The following is a 19,746-nucleotide window of genomic DNA, read 5'->3' as shown; positions in this document are numbered from 1 at the left end:
TACCATGAAAAGCTGCAGTCTTACAGACCCCCCAGAAAATAGAAACAATTGTGGAAGCAAATACAGGAGGAGCCTTTGACTGTTCACAGAGACACTTGCAGTGTTGCCTGGACTTCCTTCACTGTGTACTAATATGCATGTGCTTAAGCTCTCTTCACCTCTGCCTCTCACATCTGCCCCCAGGCTTCACTTCACACTTGCTCCATTGCTTTGCTTTTAGCTGAGTCCCAGAGGAACAAGCAGAACCACTGTAAAAAGTCCCAGAAGCTTTTATGAAAGTGCATATATATAAGGCTGCCTTGATGCTTGTATGATGTCTAAAATGTGGGCTCCTGACCTATTCCCCACAAATCTATCTCACACAAACCACACATTTCCAGGGTGAGAGCTGCCTATTCTCTGTGTCTGTAGTGTCTAAGATACGAGGGCTCTTTCCTTGGTTACTTGGTAATAAATGCAACTTTATTACTTGCTAACAAATGAAACTGATAATAATAAAGTTCTTCCCCAGAGACAACGTATCTGTTACATCGACTAGGAAAAAATGAACAACCTCATTTTAATATCCTTGTATATGGAAAGACCTCCTTAATCAGCATGAAGCTTAAATGAGGTACTTGCTTAGCAGGAACTCCCACACAGGAACTGATTTTCAGCAAATTGTTTGAGATGGCCCTCCACTCCGGATAATTTTCAAAGTGATTACTCCATCATGCCCGAGGCTGAGAAGCAGGACATTACAGGTACTAACAGGTACCTGTGTCCTCTAGATTACAAGCTGTGACATTCAGATCAATTTTTACACTGCATCACATCTCACAGCTGCATTTGGGCTTCAAAGCCAACCCATTTCAGTATTCAGCTACATGGGGAAATTAACTGCTGTGCCTACAAAGCAGAAAAAAAACAACCCATGGCTATAGATAAATTAATATTGTTCCAGTGCATACACTCTAATCTGGAATAAAATCATTCTGAAATAATATTTATTCTGAAATTAAGACCTATGTAGCAAAGAAGTATAATTAATCTTTTATATTTATATTACTTTTCATTTGCAGAAAATGAGTTCCTGCAACATTGATTATTACCCTGCATGGCTACAGTAACCAATTAATCACTGACGCATGTGTCAGCACTCACCCTGGGTGGTTCCAAGGTAGCCACATTGCTAAGTTGGCAGCTCCCTCTTGTTTTGCCTTCACCTGTTGAACACCATTTGTCTCAGAAAAGGCAGGGAATTGAGAAAAGGCACAGGTAGTGCACACACAGCTTATCCAGGCTGTTGCCACACTGCACTACTCTGCACCATACATATCATGTGCGCTACTGTGAACTGAGCCAGTTCTGTCTATATTATCACTGCTAATTTTGCCTTGCAAGCACAGCTAGTAGTTCATTTATCAAGTACAGTTAAAAGAAAAACCAACAGAAAAAAAAAATTATATTTAAACCCAGAAGTAAACCCCTCTCTCCCTTCATTAAGTCCTGTTTAAACTCATCTAACATCATGCCAACACTAAATGGAGAGGTCCTTTCTCCAGCCTCTTTGCTGCATGCTCCTTGTTGGACCAGATGTCATGCTGTGGCTCAGTGAAACAGATCAGCTCATTCAACCAGCCAGACCCAGCAAAAGGAAGTAAGATTCAGTTTCAGCTGTATCAGTGAGCTGATCTCACTGGACATGAGTACTACTGCTGAGCAAGGAAAGGCAAAGTCTCACGCAGCCACGGGAGCACAGAGAAGCATGGGAGGTAGTTTTAGACTGACTTAGACTGCAGAACTCTGTGCTGAGAGCAGCCATTCAAACTGCTCCTCAGGTATTAGGAATGTCACACGTGGGATGGAGGAAGAAAGAAGTGACAGGACAGAAAAGTACTTGGATGTGCCATAAATGTCAAATGCAGCTGACCACTTCAATCAGTCGCTATCACAACCCCACTAGTCCTACCACCAGTGCCAAACACTGAATCAAAACTTCAAGCAGAGATCTGAAAAAAAAGATGGTCAAGGGGGAACCTCTTAAAGAGCATGAAAATGGAATGATTACGTGTGAAAAGGATAATTGATAAAACAGCGCCCTGTACGGACCTCCTGACAAAGGTACACCCTGAGGTTCATGCAGTGATCAGCTGTACCACAGTTTCACCTATGGGCCTTGAAGAGTGGCAGGCTGAAAAGAGAGACAGGAGAACCATTCCCCAATGGTTCATCCCCAACAATACTTGTCAGGTATCTATTTACCACATTTTATTTTCAGCCTTCCTCCACACAAGATTTCAATGGGCCTTGGCTAAGTGCTCACTATCCATAAATGAAAACTAAGATACTCCAGATAATATCACTCCAGATAATAAAATACTTATTAAGAATCTTTTTTTTTAATTCTTCTTGAATTTTGAATAAAAAAAATCAATTTTTTATGATCAAATGCTGATACTATAGACTTCTGAGCTGCCCATCCTCAGCTTCCTTGATAGTCAACAGCCTGTGAGGCAGGATTCCTGTCTTCCTAATGTAGGGATGTGAAATAGGTCAGGGGAATTGTACCCTAAACATGTCAGTTTCTTTCACTGACTATAAAGGAAGCCCAGAATAACTACCAGAAATAGAGACATTCACACTGTAATGACTTCTGGTATACATCTTGCTCAGATCAACTTTTTGATGACTTAGTTTCCCTGTTGAATAACTGGAATGAAGTTATTTATTCTTCTTTGAAAAGCAGTATTATCTCTGTGGACAAAAAATATCACAGAAGCTAAATGCTTTTAAGAAACTGTATTTTCTGTTTTACTAAACAGGCTAAAATTAATTGTATCTAGTTAAAATAAATTAATTTCTTGAAATCTAAACTGAATTCCTTACAGAAATGATCTAAATGGTTTTCATAATTCAGTAGTCTTGAGACCTTTTGCCCACAGCACATTTCAAAGTTGTTTCTAACATGTGATCAGCATACTATAAGAACAAAGTAACTCCTCTTAGAAACGAACAAAGTTCAAAAAGACATCTGTATTGCTGAAATCACAAAGGGAAGTGTGATGACCTTTTAGTCACTTCTGATGTAAAAAGAAAAACTAGGTTTATGTTTCTCCCCTAAACTCTGCAGCTTTTAATGAACAATAATACCAGATTCGAGGAGTCTAGTTCATAAAAAATAAGGAAATAAGTTGTCATTCACCCTAGTGAGGACAGGCTTTTATTCGACAAAGAGAGTGTCACACTCCCAGGAGACTTGTGCCAGAGACCCCCAGGAATCTTTCTCTAATTTAAATTTAAGATGACAACCTATTAGAATGATTAAGGTCTGGAGCATCTTTCCTGTGAGGAAAGGCTGAAGGAGCTGGGCCTGTTAAGTCTAGAGAAGCAAAGACTTGTGGGGGGGATCTGATGAATGTATATAAGTATCTGAATGGAGGATGTCAAGAGGATAGGGTGAGACTCTTCTGATTTGTGACAGGCAATAGGATGAGAGGGAATAGGCATAAACTAAAACACAGAGTTCCACCTGAACAGGAGGAAGAACTTCTTTACTGTGGGTGTGACTGAGCACCGGAATAGGTTGCCCAGAGAGCTTGCTGGGTCTCCTTCCCTGGAGAATAATTTAAACATCCATCTAGACACAATCCTGAGCAATGTGCTATAGGTGATTCTGCCTGAGCAGTGAGGCTGGACTAGACCTCCAGTGGTACCTTCAGGCCTCAGCCATTCTGTGGTTCTATGATTTCTGCCCACACTCTGAGCAGAACCACCTGCTTCAACCATGTTGAAATCAGCCACTGTCTCTCTGTGCCCCTCCATCTTCCAGCACTCGTAACGCAACAGGAGTAACTGCATTTGACATCTCTAAGCTCTTCCACCCAAAGGATATCTGAACAAGTTGATTAAAGTGGCTCTAGGACTTCAGCACAAAATTTTATTATTTAATAAAATCATTATTTAAAATTATTTAATCAGCCCCCCAAAAGGAACAAAACACACAGAGCAGAAGAGGAAAGTAGCAAAAAATTCTTGTCTTACACTTATTCTCTTTGTTTAGCCTTTTTTTTTAAGTTCCCCTTAGTTTAGCTAACTAATTCCAGCTTGAAGCAGCAGACTATACTGCTTTCAACATGCCCTCTCTACATCATTTTTGTTAAATTGTTAGTCCTTTTCACTGTCCCAGAGTCTCTTACCATATTGAAACATCCTCCTCAACTAGGGCAAGAGGACAATGGCACCAATTTCTAAATACCACAATGACAGTATGGCTGTTGAATAGTACTGGCCACACAGAACATTACCCTGGAATTGTAAGGTTTACATCTACCCTGTAGCAACTCTGCAGTAACTTGTCTTTGTAAACACGCTCTGTGTTTTCTCCATCATTGCCCATTCTTAGCACTGTCTACACAGCTATGTTATGCCAGGACTTGGCCTGAGAAATTAGTCCTTCAGGGTTTTAGAACTGATTATTTTTCTAGGTGTCTCCTTTACATCAACGTCATTCACAAGTTACCCCACATCGATTTATAATTTCAGTAAGTTATGAAGCAATAATACTAGTTAGAACTGACATCTTCAAAACTAGTACTGCTTCACTGGAATTTATTGTGCTGGAACAATCACATCCTCACCCTCCCCTCTTTTTCCTGGATAAAGCTGCAAGATCTTCAGAGGACCTAGATTACAGCACTGAATAAAGCTAATACCTGAACTATAAGCAAAGCCCTTGAGCCCAAAGAAAAACAAAAGCTCTGATAGTCCTAAAAGCCACAATAAGAGAATGCCACTTAACCTTTAGTTTTGACTACACCTGAGATATTCCATCAGCTCTGGGCCATTACAGCTTTAGACCTGCTCTCAGCAGGGTTACTCAGGATTGTGGATAAGGCACTAGTGCCAGCTGATTGTTCATCATCTGTCACTGAAGGAGTGGGACACTTTTAGATTTCCCAGTGGAGGCTAGGCCCTTAAGGCTGCTCTATACCTTATCAGGAAGGAAGGGAAGAAAAAAGGAAAAAGTGCTTTGCTTTGACATCAACCTTCAGGGATACAGCAGTCCCCAGCAGGAGGCACAATCTTGTAAAACAGATTGTACTGCAAAAAAAATTCAGCTATCACCTGAAAATGCTGAAAGTTAGACATTAATTCTGCATTAGAGAAATTATTTATTTCTTTAGCATAGTTATGTACATCGACCTTAAATTAATCTCATCAGTCAGTTGGCTGAGAAATTAAAATCTCATTTCAAAATATTGAAATAGCTTCATTTTGAGATGTTTGTAATGAACTGAAGAAAATAAAGGGACATATATGCACACTTAGCATTCAATATTTAAACTTATTTGGAGAAGAGAAAGTTATACTCAATATTTTCCATTTATGAAAGTGGATCTTAGTACTAACATGCTGGTCTGAAGTAATTATTACTAATTTTGCTAATTCTCACAACTTATTTTTTAAACTTGCAAGATTTTTTATAAATATAAAGTTTGGAAAAGAATTTTTTGAAAGGAAGGAAAAAAAAAGGAAAAGGTATTTTCAACAAATTAAGACAGGGCATAGGGAATATTTAATCAAGCACTGTATTAATGAAAGACACTTAAAAAAAAATTATTTACAGCCAGGTGACTACTTTCAAACTGGTAGATTTCTTACTAAACCTGAATTTGCTGAGCTCTCATCTGCCTTTAGAGTGATGGCTTTCCAGTTCCTTGTGAATTTTTTTGCTGACACCATAGTTATTTTGGAGACTGATTTTTGCTACCTCTTGGACTGTAAATCTTAAATTATGAGTTTTCTGGGGGCAGTTACCACGTTTTTATTCTGCTCTGATCTCCAAGGGAGTCCTGGTCTGTAACTTAGGCCTCACAGGCACTAAAATCAGAGATGGTCTTTCATAATTAAAGGCAATGATCATGTCCCACATCTCACAACATCTTTACTTTAGCCATTCAGCCAGAGGTCTCCCAACAGAGTACAACACACTAGGCAGCTCTTAAGGACTCTGCAGCCTCTGGCACCTTGTGCTGTACGGTGAAGCATATCTTCCACTACCATGCTGGAGAACAGGGACTCAAGATCTATTTCTGTAACACTGGGGAGAGATTTGACAAAACAGACTAAGGAATTGTTGTCGGCAGCCATTAAGGTTATAATGATTCACAAGAACTGGGCTCAGGGAGGGTGAGAAATTAGTTTTTACCATCCAATCCATAGCTTTTTTCAGACAACAATTAGACCCAGGTTTGCTCTTGTTTTAACAGAAGTAACGTGAGGTTTTGGGGATAAATCAGGTAAGGACAGATTAATTCTCCATCCACAAGGAATCATTTCCTGATCTTTGTCTTTAAACAGCTTAGGGTGCCTCTCCTTATTCTTACTCCTCTCTCATGGAAAAAGTTTCACTCAAACAGAAACTGACAACATCTAAATTTACTCCAACTTCACTTCCTTTCCATCAAAACTAGTTCTGAATGTGAAAAGCTTGGTGAAAATTTATGATGTTGAATAACGCTGAAATGCCAGCTAGCTTGTTTTGACCAAACCTTACACTTCACAGAGCTCCGAGATTGCTTTCCTGTGATACAATTTTCCTTTGCTGAAAGAGAATTTGGATCCTAGCATGGAAGCCAAATCAGTGCATCACAGTGATAAGACCTAACAGCAGTGAATAAGCTTCTGCAGTGATCTCATAAACCTATCCTGTGGGCAAACTCTGCTCTACTTTCACAAGTCTGTTGTAGCACTACTGAATGTAGGAATTTGGAAACAAACCACGAGACTGTGCCCTTATTTGCATATTAATCCCTACAATGCTTTTCCATGTCACAGCTATTTCACAACTTGCAGATATTAGTGTCAACTCTGACTTCAGAATAAAAGTTCAAGACCTTTGCTTATGTGTGCACTGGACTTTTTCTAACATGAAAAGAATGGCAGTAGTTCTTTCCCCACATCTAACTTCTTTGGCAACACACTTTGAAGAAATGACAGTAAAATTGCACTAGTTGCAGATCTCCAACAAATGGCACCAAATTGTGTCATGAATAAATAAAATAAATCCAAAGCACCTTTCTCTGATCAATGCACAAATAATGCTGAAAGCTCAAAAACACAAACAAAATCACATTTGTTATAACCTTCTGGTTACAGGCAAAAAGAAAGAATCGTTTGATGCATAACATACTGGAGAAGACCAAACTCTGACTTTTCTTCACTGGAGAACTCTTCTCTCAGACTGAGTAATTATGCAATAACTATGGGAGCAGTGACAGGGTGCTGTGCTTCCTTTATATTCTTTCTTTTAATTCTTATTTGCTCTAATAAACCAGGGTTGGCTACCTTGAGTGTCCTGGCCTCCCACTCACAGTAGCAGCTCCATAATCTTAGGTGAGGTTGACACTACGCTTTAATAACCTCAGAGGGCAGCATGCTTCTCTTTTCCAAGTCCCAAGGGTCTCATTAGAGGATCTGCTAAATCAGGCTTGTATAGTCTGTCATTAACTGCAGAATTTAATTAGTCTAAGTTTGCACTGATTTGCATTTAGGAAAGATTGAAGCTTGCCGCGTTGTTTCTGTTATCATGCTGCGTTTATCTTTTCCTCTCTTTTCTAATGATTTTTTCAGTACATAAAGGTCAGGAGAAAAAACATTTCTGGAGCAAAGCCACTCCTGAAGATGCACAGTCATACTGGGGACTTAGACAAATGCTTACTAGTAACAGAACAGACTTAGCAGCAGTACTGGAACATACCTACCCTACATATCAGAACAGCCAACATTAGCAAAGTATCATCAAAAGAAATTATGAGAAGGACAACATGATGGAGCTCTTGCACTGAGACTCTGAATACACCCATGGGACATGCATTTGCAAGCTGCATATTTTAAAAATACAAAGTCCCTGTACCCATAATGTCATTGAGAAAAAGCCCACTGACATCAACAAGAGCACTGTTAAGCCTGACAATTTTAGTAATCACATCTGTGATGCTGAACTCCTGATCAAGCTTTTTCCTGTTTTTTTACCTACATCACCCTGAATGAAGACTTGATAAAAAACAGCCCAGATTGTTCTCTTACTGTTGGAGTTACAGTGGTCTTGCCTACAGTATTAATATTGTTTATATTCTGACTACTGGCAAAAAAGAAGTTATTTCCTTCAGAGTTCTTGCAATGTCACTGGAGAACAGGAACTCTGTTGCTGTAGCAGAATGCTTCATTTCCCATCTTGCAGGGTCTCTACCATGAGAAGTTCCTACTTCAGTTCTTTGTACAACACCACAGATCTGAGAAGCCCTGAAAAGCTTTTTCTATTCTCATTCTAAACACAGTCAAACATAATCACTCAGTGCCAAAAGGAAAAGACTGCAGCTGGTAAGGAAATTAAATTTACTCCAGATCTTCCAGTAATGCATTATAGGATAAATGATGGAGAGATAACAATCAAGACATGCATAAAAATGTTTCGGAGAGCACTTTAAAAGTTTAGGGCTTTATCTAGAAGAGCAAAAACTCATCTACTGACCATGCCTTCTTTTTTTCTTGTGGATGGATTAATAAGACAATGCCTTAACAGAACAAATAAAAAGTTTATTCTCTAGTATTCATTTATCACACAGCTCTCCTGAATCCCAGTAAATGCTAGATCTTTTGCAATTTTTTTTTTTTTTTTTTTTTAAGGGAAGATGTAATTCCAAAGATCAAGACTTCTGAGATAGCTCATCAATTTTTCTCCAGTGCAACCCACCCCTTACTCGGCCTTATTTTCCAAAGCCACAGAGATCCTTCATTAAGGATCTTTAAAATGTCTTCTTGAACACTACAAAAACGAAAGCTTCCTACAAAAATCGCCCCTGTAATTCTTGCTTTCACACCATTTGGATTAAAAAAATTGTATATTAGAAAAGTATTGTAATTAGAACATAAAAAATTACATATTAGAACATAAAAAGAATCATGCCTCACTTTTTTATTTTTACCTGATGAAAAGCATATTCAAAGAATTTCACAACTTCAGTTGAGAAATTAAAAAACTCAATCGAAAATGCAGAAAACCCAAATTACTTCGCTGCTTTTCCAGCCAAATTCATACTCAAAAACATTTTGATGTTTTAACTATTAGGCTTACTGGAAAAATTGACAGAAATTCTAACGTATGAATGATTTGTGGAAATTTTTTCACCCTCTCTAAAATTGCTTTCAAGCACATGGAATGCATTGCTAAACACTATACAGAAATGATCCTGTTTAGCCTATTAGATTTCAATTTACATCAGAGAAAAATGAATTTGTGAAGTGTTTATACACACAAAGAAGCATAACATTAACTGCACTGTGGAGATGTTATCACTTACAGCCACTGAGTGCCTCAACTACAAATTAGAGGACAATTAATTTAAAATAGTCCTGTACTAAACCATAGACTAGTTAAAGGAAAAAGCTCTAATAGTTCCCATGATAGAATCTTCTTTATAAGAAGGACACGGATATTACATCAATTTACTTAACAATGAAGTATTGGAGCAGGTTGTAGGTAGGCTTTACCTTACACAGTACAAGGGCTTAAGTAAGATTTAGAGGCACATCTCACCAATCATCCCAAATTTGTCTCAGCCTCACCCTGAGTTCCTGTCTTACCTCTATCTCTACTGCCTTGATTCCTGCCTCTTGACATGCATAACTGAAGTCATTAGCTCCTCTTTCACAGGGTTACAAGCAATCAAAAATTATGTGATGCATGCTTTGAACACAAGCAGGTGTGCCAAAACCACAATCCCTGATGCTGGAAAAAGGGGAGGATGGGTCTAGCGTGGCTCCAAACACTCGCTGCATCACCACTGTGTAAGACCTGTGCTTGGTGGCCTGCAAATGCTCATCCACGTGAGCATCTCTGTACATGACACTCTCCAGTGAGTTCCAAAAACAAAACACAGACGCAAGCTGCTTGTGTACTCAAGCAATTACAGATTCAACACCTTGGCTTTTGCCTCAGCCTCAGATGAGGAAAATTATGTCTGGTCAGAGCCAAACTCTTTCAATTGCATATTCAACTTTTCACTAACCAAATTGTTTCTTATGGAAGAATTTTTTCTGTGTATATTGCATTTCTCTTTTCTAAAATTTTCTTTATATGCCTGTGTAGAAACTCACTGCAAGTTCGCAATTACAATCAAGAGAACTTTTTACTTGGAAAGAATTTTATTCCTTTCTAGCTCTTAGGAAAATGCACTTGGTTTTGTGATTTTTATTTTCTCCTCATTTACTGAGATACCAAAGTTTATTTTAGGTTATTAATTTTAGGCTATTTAAAGTTTTTCAGCATATTCAAATATATCCGCAACTCAGTCTACACACTTGGAAAAAAGAATGCATGTATCAGTAGTGAGTAATATATACATATTAAAAAACAAAACCTTCCCTCTTGAAGCATACTTCATGTTCCGTAAAGCCCCACTGAAGATCATACATATCTTGGGTAACTGTGCTCTTTGCAGCTGCTTTGCAGTATTTGGCAGGGTTGTTAGGGCCACAAACAAGAAGTTTTCTGTGCTGTTCCAATGACACTTGAGGAGAAACAATGATATCAGAAACTTTCAACTGCCTATGTAAACTCTTACAGTTATTCATTTAGTTGTTTTTAATCTTTAAATATGTTCTTTTTATTTTCAAAATGTTATTTTTAGTTTTAAAACTCAAAGGAGGATTAGTGGTGGAGGAATTCTAAAGAATGGCAAAAATATGTGAATTTCATAACAATTATAAGGTACTGCATGATTTCCCATAGCCTTCCCCAGTGATTCCTTCTGTATCATTATTTCCCCAGGAAATATTAATCTGTGACTGCAATAAAGTAAATCAACACTTTTGCATTACTTCATGACAATGCTGCTATTAACGTTTTGCACCTCCTAATGATGAGGAGAGACTTCCTGTAGTAAAAGCTACACATATAAAAATGTAACTGAATTAAAACTGCTGGAAAACACACCACTCTTTTCCCAAGAAACTAAAAAATAATTTTAAAATACCCTTAATAAATTACAAGCAACTTTAATTAAAAAAGGGGTTACAGCCCAATGCTCCCATTGCCAGTAATAAAGCTTTAATCAGTAAGCTACCTCCTGCAAACAAGTCCGTGTACATCCAGAACTCAAGTTTGCAGAATGACTCTATCATCCAGACTGATATTAATTCTGAAGAAAAATCAGGACCTCTGAATTATTAAGGAAGACTGTCACTGAAGTTTTCATTGAACATCCGTATCCTGAAGCTATATAAATGTCACAAAAAGCCATGGCACTTCGGCTCTGATTCAGCACAATTCTTAAACACTCAATCAAACCACCTCTGTATTTAAAGCCAAGCAAGTGCATGGTGCTCCCTCCTGAACCAGGCCTCAGACTCCAACTTCGCATTAAGAAGTTGTCATTATCATGTTTCTAAGCAGACCCTAGGGTCATAAATTCCACAGGAAAATGCTTATATACCTCAACAGAACCTGCTTGGTCTATAGAGTGAAAAGTGCTACAAATTAAATTAGGATATGAATTTATAGTCTATTTGCTGTTGCACGCCAATTCCCCAGGTGAATGCTTGGTGCCCTTGTTCATTATAATTTTAAACGTTTCCAAAGTATACTGTTTAACAGCAAACAGAGGTTTTCTTGATAAGGACTAAAGACCTGTTTACACTGAGATTCTTGGGAAGATACATGTAAATTTACTTTGTAGATAAGTGAGTTATGCCACATTAAATATCTGAGAGGATAGTCCCATATGGAATTAAAATGGCTTTAATTTAATTTATCTTAATCCACTTCATTAATAAAATAAATTAAATGAAGGCTACTTTAATTGTGAATGAGAATTGTGTGTGGCTTAAATATACAATTTACAACTATTTAGTTAATTCAGATGAGCACTGCTGAGGACCCCCAAGTAGACGAGCTCTAATAGCGGCCAAACAGAAATAAGAAGGGGCAGGTGGTCTTGTATAAATGTTCCCCCTCATCTCCAACACACTGATATGGGAGAATAGTAGTGCTGAGTTTTCAGAGTGGCTCCTACATGGTTAATTGTGGCCATATTTTAAGAAGATGCCATTCTCATGGTACCTCTGGAGCAAATCTCTTTACAGTTCTTTACACACAGGATTCTGTGTTCAGTTTTAGTCCTTGCTATACAAAAATGATGTGGACAGGCTGGAAAGGGTCCAGAGAAGAGCCACAAAGATGATCACAGGGCTGGAATGCCTGCTGTGTAAGGAAAGGCAGAGAGAACTGGGTTTGTTCAGCCTTGAGAAAAGAAGGCTCAAGGGAAACCTTATCACCACATTCCAGTATTTAAAGGGTGGGTACAAAGAAGATGGAGTCCTTGTGAAAAGGACTCCTTTTCACAAGGAGTCACATGGAAAAGATGAGGAGTCATGGGTACATGTTACTTCCAGGGGGATTCCAACTGGACACAAGAGGAAAAATTTTTGCAGTGTGAACAATCAGCCACTTGAATCATCTCCCCACAGAAGTGGTGGAATAACCAGTGTTGGGTGCTTTTAAGATTCAGCTGTATAGATGGAGGGGACATCCAGTCTAGGTCATACTTTGCCAAGAAAGGTTGGACCAGATTATCCTTGAGGTCCCTTCCAACCTGGTATTCTATGATTCTATTACAATCACTTGTAGTCAAATGAATCCCCGTGTGCTAACTGGCAAGAAGAGGGCTGAGACCCACGGGCTGTAAGCCTGGGAAAAGGCAGGCATTCTTCCACTGTGCTAAGCAGTATACTCAGCCCTGGCGCCCACTCCGGTCCGCTGGCGCGGCGGCGTTCAGGACCACGGACAGCCGCCTCTCCACCCACAGCTTCACCTGGTGCTCCTTCCTTCATGACTCTTAACTTTGCAAAGCGCCCGTCCAAAGAAATGCCCTTGAATGGAGATCCAGAGGGTAAAGTGACGAAGTAGTGATCATTCTGAAAGTGCAGTGTTCAGGCTGGGCCTTTCCAGGCCATTTGGAGGATTATTCTATTTCCTGAAAACAAGGCATTCAAATCTCATCAAGGCTTTTGGAAAATATCCTAAATAAGCAGCAATCTTTGCCCTTTAAAAAGGATGTTCATAATATCATACAAAACTCACTTAAGTAACTAGTTGATTCTGTGGTTCCAAATGATGAGGCACAAAGGGAAGAGCAGTTGAAATACAGACTTGGTTTTCTTCCTCACTTGTGTTACTAAAGCTTGCTGGGGAATTCTGGCAATATTCAGACTGGATCAGGAAGTACCTTCCTGGTGTGCCCAGCTGTGAGCTAAATCTACTTGGAATTAGGTAGCTCTACTTTAATTTCTAAAGGCATTGCGTGGGCATGCACGGATACAAACACCATCTCTCAATAAAAACAGTGAGCAAACCTGCTTTTGTACAGGAGCAGAGTGCTGACATCTTGGTGTATGTGTTGAGCTGGACTTAAAATGGAAGAGTAGCAAAATAGTGCACAGAATCCATGTTTTTCTACAGTGTCTGCCATCCAAGGATCTCCAAATGCTTTAAAAGTTACTCTTACAGCAAGCAGTACAATACTCCCATGTGATAGGCATGCACTAAGCTGCCCACTTTACAAATAGGTAAATACAGATACAATGAAGTCCATTAGAATTTGATGAAATAGAGATATTTTTTGTATCAGATCAGCTTCATCAGGGCAAATCCCTGGCACAAATATGTTACAAACAAGCAGCATACCTTATTCTTCAAAACAGGATCATACTCCATTATCAACAAGCTGCATACTGAACTGAGGGACCACATTCACTCTCAGTGTTGGTCCATAATACCCTCATCTCAAAGGCAGCCAAGAACAGATACCCCTCCCATGCTTGTCTGACAGGCAAGCAGTGAGCTTTTATAGATATGAAAAGGAGAAAGGACTTAGTGAAGTCAGCTCACTGATGTATTCTATGTATGAATATATAGAAAATGAAGACAAGAAAAGCTAAGAAAAAGAAATTTAATAGAAAACCCTAAATTGCCTTCTGCTTCCTTTGCTGCTTTATAAAATGGGGACCCAATATTTAATTTGTTCAGGTTTGCAAGTCTATAACAGCAGCACTTGCAGCAGCTGTTTTGGCAGCAGTATTAACACTTCACCTTTACATAGATTTGAAAGACCAATACAGTATGATTTTCCACTAGAGACAGTAATTAAACAAACAACAGCAAAAAAAAAAAAAAACAGAAACAACCACCCACCCAAATCCTTAAATGAAGTAATTCTTTGATATAATTTGCCCAATGACTGCTTGAAGTTTAATTGCTTTAACTTTTAGCAATGAATAATAGCCACCTATACAACAATCTGATTAGAGAGCATAGATTCCATTTGTTATAATTAAAAATCTTGTTCAATGTCTTTCGCTTCATTGGTCATTTAGTTAGAAAATGCAGAGTAATTTATGGAAATGATAATTAGGGTCATTTATAGGATCACTCCTTCCTACTCATAGCCCCAAAAGTCTCTGCTGTGCAGAGCTACGGCAGTCCAGGTAGAAAAGAAACAAAAACATCCTTTAGCCTATTTGGGTCAGTTTGCTGATAGCCATGAATTTTTGTTATTACAAAAAAAAAATAAGACTGTGGGTAATGGCAAGAATAAACATCCATATGCACTGCAGCTTTGAGATGAAGTATTGGTTTTGCTTTAAAAAAAACCACATCACCTCATTCTCAATAGCAGCTGGCACCCAAACTCTGTGACAGCTTTTGTGTACAGAAATATGCAACTACCTCACTAGCAGCTAAATTCTGTGCTTTGGATTCAGTATTTATCAATTACATTTAAAAAAAAACCCCAAGCATATAGAAGTGTTCCTTGCCACACTGCTGAGTGGAAAAAACAGTAGGCGAGAGGAACACTGCAGTGCAACATAGAAATTCTCCCCGGTAGAATTCAAAGACTGTCCACCTCTCCTGTACATCACACCAAAATAGACAGAAATACACCATCACACTGTAAAGGTACAGAGAGGTGAACCATGAGGAGAGCATGATTATCATCCCACAGTACACCTACAATCACAAAAAAGCCCTGAAGGAAGGAGAGGGTGGAAGCTACACCTTCTGTGCTGGGGATAAAATCAACCAAGTTAGGACTGCAGTTAAAAACTTTGTTACTGATGCTTTCACAGACAGCATGCTGTCTACGCAGGGAGTAACAACACTGCAAGAACTGAAAAAGTATTTAAATAAGTAATTACTTAAATAAGTAATCCTTTGCAAACTGGCACCAAATAACTCACTTAGAGGTGTTTTACAGAAACCTGCTTTATGAAAAAAATAGCAAACCATCAGGCCAGCTTCTGTGCATAACTCTTTTCTGAGTCAGCTGGCACCATTCTTGTAGATAGCTGCCAGCAACCAACCTTGGTCCCTAGGATCTCTCACCACTAACTCAGACCCCTGAGAATACAGCCCATACTCTACAAGCCACACAAACCTGCTATGGAATAAGGAATATCTTAAGTGATAGCACTTCTCTCAGACCTATTTGTCTAAAGCCAACACACACATGCCAATAAATTCAGCAAAGCAAACAGGGACAAAATAAACTGTATTTAGAACAAATGAACAGAGGTGGGACTGTGATCAAGGGCAAGTTTAAATGCAGTTCAGGTGCGATAGCAGCTCTGGTACATCTATACAAGCAGGTCTGGGATGATATTACACTAGTCATGGGAATGTGGGGCTCAGAGCAGCTGCCTGACCCAGATTCACTGTCAGTGGCTGACTACTTGAAAACAGGATGAAGAGTGTCTTTATGTGCTGTGGTTTCACCCTGGGCACCATTTCCTACTTTGTGCTCCTTTTGAAAGACGTAACTGCATATGAACTTCATGGAGAATCAAGACTTAAATGGGTGGCACTGAAACAAGAGTGAATGCCCAGTGTGGGATGTGGATGCCATATTCAGCCAGGCATGTCTGACAGTTTTCTCCATTTGGAGGTCTTAAGAGTGGTCATGCAATCCATGGTGTATGCCAAGGAGTTCAGGGATGCTTTCGATACTTATCAGTGCACTCTCAGTAATGAGTGACTTTGAAAGTACATTTTTACAGGAATATTCATGGCTGCAAAGGAGCTATTGCGTTCTTCTCATAAAAGCTATAATGACTCCTCTGGAATAATCTCGGATCCAATGAGACATCAAGACAAAGCAAGCTACACACACCCATTACAGATCTCAAACAGCAGATGTTTTTCTATCTGATGAACACAGAGAAACAAGATGCTCCTCAGTGTAACATGTCTCCATCCTTTAGACAGTTTAGACCCAGTTCTGCTCACTTATCTATATAAGCAACACGAATGGAGTCAATTCATGATTGAAATACCACGCTGGATATTAAAGAAGCTGTGCATAGGATTGTGGTCTTGCATAAACAAAGGATGAATTAAGCACTGACTAATAGCTTGGGCCTAAATATGCTTTCCTCAGTCAGTTCAATTTACAAAGCATTTTTAATGGTATTGATAGGCTGTAGATGGATGGGAAAATTATGTACTAAAAGGCAAAACCAAGGTGAGGAAAGGAAATTAAATCTCCACGTAGCAGAAAAATTATTTCAGTATTTGTTTTTCTTTCCAAGGAAGATGAAAACAAGGACTGTTGAAACTTTTCAGTAAACAAATTTTCAGTTCCCATCAATCAAAATGTCTCATTTTATTAAACCCAAAATAATTAATTTTCCACATATTATTTGTATACCATAAAAGCAAACTACCATCAAGGATTATATTTCAAAGGTCTTTTTCCAGATGTCAGACTTTAACAGAATACTTCAGTTCCTCTTTTTTCTAAGCAAAGGATTATCAAAACTATTATATCCTTACACAAGGTTAATGGCATGTACACAGAAAGAAATATTTGATCTGAACATTTTACACTGGATTCCACTGTCAGTCTGGATTTTCTCATTGACTGAAATATTATCAATTTATTAATACATAGGATACTGCATGATTCAGTAAAAATAAAAATAAATTGCTGTGCACCATCTGTGACAAATATTGCTTAGATTCATAATGCAACCCTGATTCAGACACAAATGTGGACATGAATAGAGGACATTATTCTCACTTTTCTTTGTAATTTAGAATAAACCTGTTCCACAAGTATAGCTCAACTGCTATTGTACGGATTTACACGTTCCTACCATCTCTCACTAAACTCCATATCTTCAATAGATTAATGAATTAGTATCAGTTACTATAATGCTAATTATAGACAAGTACTTGAACTTAGCATAGTAAGACACAGTTTATGTACTAAACAAATGCAGGTGGATAGTATGGGAGCTTAAAATACCACAGTCAAAATACACCAGGAAAGATAATGGAAGAAATTTTTATCCCTATTTATAAATGGGGAATGGAGATAAAGACCAGTGAGAAGCTCCACACAGAGTGCAGTTACCACAGGAGGAGGTAGTAGAGCTGCCCTGAACTGACACAGCTATCCTGTGCATGGCAGCATTGTGAGATATGTCTAAGGTCACACAGGATATCGGTATCATATTCCCTCTAAATTCAAATTTGTTGCACGCCAATCCAAGTATATTCACTGCAGGACAGTGTTTCTCCTCAGAAACTATATGAAATGTCAAAACCTGCATGAGGGAGATAAGCTGAGGATACCACAATGGTCACTGCTCAGCATGGGCTCCTGTAAGCATTACACTTACTGACATTTTAATATGGTTTTGGCTTTAAATTTTATTTTTTATGACTAGTTCAGATGCAATGCCCAGTGGTTAAATATCACACTCTCTCAATCACGTGCAAAGGCCCTACGTTTTCCATTTTAACAAATCATAGTTGTTTTAAATGACCCGAAGCCTCCAGTAGCCAGGAAACCTTTAAAGCCATTTGACTTCATGCAGCTCCAGCAGGCAAATGAAGTGGCAACAGTGAAATGTTACCACACTTTAATCAAAATGGACATGAAGGGCAACATATACTATAAGAAGAAAACCATGTAGACTATGGGACTTATGCAACACATTCATATAAAAGATTTACTATCTAGATTAACATGCTGAATTTTGATCAGACGTTTTGCATTTCATTACCATAGGTTAGTCCTTCCTCTCATTTACAGTCAAATATCTAGACTTGCTTTTCTCCCCATGGCAGGACACATTTGCATTAACAACTTCTTAAGTTGTTCTATATCATAGCAATGTGGCATAGGGTTTTCAGTCAGATTGCATGACACATACTTACACTCTGACACAGCATACACAGGACTGCATCAGCATTCTTTTGCTTCTTACCCCAGCCTGTCTTTGTTATAGCTGAGAACTGTTAGTGCTTTTCTTCTCATTATAAAGTTGTTTCTCTACAGAATCATCAGTATCATTTTTGCCTCTCCTCACATCTTCAGCAGACATTTCTGCTGCTTGCAAAAAAAAACCCAAAAAACCTGTATAACAAACAATTCCACTGCCGTAGGACTTTTGCTAACATCAATTTGCTTTGCCTCACACTCTCCCATCCTCTTATGGATAGATGCGTGCTCTCTCTCATTTTACTGATGCCGCAGAATCTTGAATGGACCTTCCTGCTGATGGTGCTTTGTTTCACTTTGCATCACAAAGCAGATCCCTGCATCTCATCTTTACCCTTGATTTTATTCTCATGACTTAACAGCATTTACAACCGGCTTTTTAAAACTAATGCTCTATTTACCCACAGAAAGGTTACAACTTGGCTAATCTCCCCTTAGAAGGACTTCTAAGAATGGAAAAGTAGTAAAGCTGGTATGGGAGTCAATTAATAAAGAACTACAGGACAGGAATATAATTAATGTTTGTCTATACATGTTTCTGGAAAATAGGTCTTGTCAAACAAACCTGATTTCATACAAACATGATAACATACAGATCCTTGCTGCTAGCATGCTATGAATGAAAGACATAAATTCCTGAGTATGAGTGAAATTAGTGCGACAAGCCTCAGTGCAAGACGTTATAGAAGACAGCATTTATTTACAAAATCTGAATATGCTGGTTTTATCCACTCATACTCACTCTCTCAGACTTCAGTCATCACACTGTCACATGCACCAAGACACAAGCGTTCAAATGGTCTGGCTGACATGAGTTGCATGTGCATGGACAATGAATATCAGCTACTATGTTCTTGCACCAACACTTGTTTTTTCTTGACTGATGATGACAAGCTAGTTTTTTGGCAGGTCTTTTACACCTTTTATGAGCCAACAGTTGATAACAGGTGGTACTTTGTTTCAGAATCTTGCCTACTAAGGCATTCTTCAGTATTAACAAGGTCGCAGCTCTTTACCTGGCTTTGCTTGCATGGAGTATGCCTGAAAAAATACACAGCTATCTTGCTATAGTGTAGCCCCTCGTTGGCCTAAAAGGAGAAGGAAGTGTGCAAGTGCACATGATGTGCTAGTTTCTTGTGGCCTTTTAGTGTCCTTAGAGAGCAAGGACTTCTGCTAGAGACGGCTATACTGTGACGTTTATCAGAGCCCAGGCCTTCTGGCCTTGACAGCAGAGCACATTTTTCAGTTTTATTGCTGTAAACAATGTTCTTTATTATCAGTACATGACATTCTTCTCACGTGTATTTTGTTATTTTTTCGGTGTTTACAGAAACACATTTGCATCTGTATTTCATTCATACCAATCTTAATTTTTCTGTTAAAAGTCTCTACATGTTTAGTTACATGAGAGAAAAAGCAG

The 19,746-nt window shown here is 38.6% G+C and overlaps 1 protein-coding gene across 2 annotated transcripts in view; it reads right to left on the bottom strand.

Annotated features, from left to right (window-relative positions):
* The window catches only part of DPP6 (dipeptidyl peptidase like 6), a 563,983-nt gene that overhangs the window by 472,052 nt on the left and 72,185 nt on the right, over window positions 1-19,746 (bottom strand). The gene's annotated exons all lie outside the window — the stretch shown is intronic.

This window comes from Pezoporus occidentalis, unplaced genomic scaffold, assembly GCF_034315485.1.
Source record: "Pezoporus occidentalis ecotype Australia unplaced genomic scaffold, CSIRO_AGI_Poc_V1 ctg23, whole genome shotgun sequence".
NCBI classification, from domain to species: Eukaryota; Metazoa; Chordata; class Aves; order Psittaciformes; family Psittacidae; genus Pezoporus; species Pezoporus occidentalis.
Note: the sequence above shows the minus strand (reverse complement) of the source record. Positions and strands in the feature narration are given on the sequence as shown.